Below are 1157 nucleotides of genomic sequence, written 5' to 3'. Positions count from 1 at the left end.
TGCAACTTTGGTCTGTCTGCCTATCATTAGGCCCTAGCTCCCCCAGGAGTGTTTAACACACACACAATGACACACACACACACACACACACACACACACACACACACACACACACACACACACACACACACACACACACACACACACACACACACACACACACACACACACACACACCGTACAGCTACTACTGCCACATGTACGTACATTCCCAACATGCATGTTAGCACACATGCCTTTTCTTTTTCTTTGAATGCCCCTCGTTAATCGCTTGCATTAATGAATTCAAATGCCTAACTGACTGTTAGCCCATTAGTGAAACCATCCCTTTTTCAAAGCTTACACCAAATCTGAAGTATATTTCCCAAAATGTGGGTTGTATGAGAGAAGTACCATACAGTATAAACTAAATAACCAAAGTTTATGTCATCCAAAGATACAGTATGTTGTGGAATGCCTTGAAAGCCATGATCCCTGGTTCAATTTCAGCCTCGGAAACGTTGTCCCCTCTCACCCGATTCCTGCACGGCCTTCTGTTAAATAAGAGTACAGGGGTAAAATGCAAAAATAATTAAATCAAAATCTGTCATCTGGAGTGCTTACTTGATTGAATGATGCTGTCATTCTTAACTTTCTCAATCTTCTTTCTAAACAAGTGGAAGATTTATTAATTTGCTCTTCTGCAGAAAACAACAGTTGATTGGTTAATAATTGTGGAAATGGTGTGATTTTATTTGTGGTATTTATGTCCTCCAAACAGTGCAGAAATGATTGCCGATACGTACAAACACTAACACGCATGCTATTGTCTCATTTTAACTGTGTTACATATTTGCAGTTGCATTGATCTTAGCTATTTGAAATACAAAGTCGTCTCTAAAGTCAGATGTCCGATATCTGTTTACATGTGTGTTCATGTGATTGTTGGTCACTGGACAACACGCTGCCACTCCTCAACCCAGTATTCATGAAGCGCGGTGCATAGGTACATTTACCTCTGGGTCCCCTTGCCCACTCTGTTGCTAGATTTGAGAGAAATAAGCAACTATGAAAACAAGCCCAATAGAAGCAACACATACATGATGTTGTGTAATTTGAAACCAAAACTAAGGCCTCAGGATGACTTTAAGACTTGAACATGGTCATTTTTGTTTTGT

Source organism: Notothenia rossii, assembly GCF_949606895.1.
Source record: "Notothenia rossii genome assembly, chromosome: 6".
Lineage (NCBI taxonomy): Eukaryota > Metazoa > Chordata > Actinopteri > Perciformes > Nototheniidae > Notothenia > Notothenia rossii.
The sequence above is the reverse complement of the archived record's forward strand: the minus strand, read 5'-3'. Positions refer to the sequence as shown.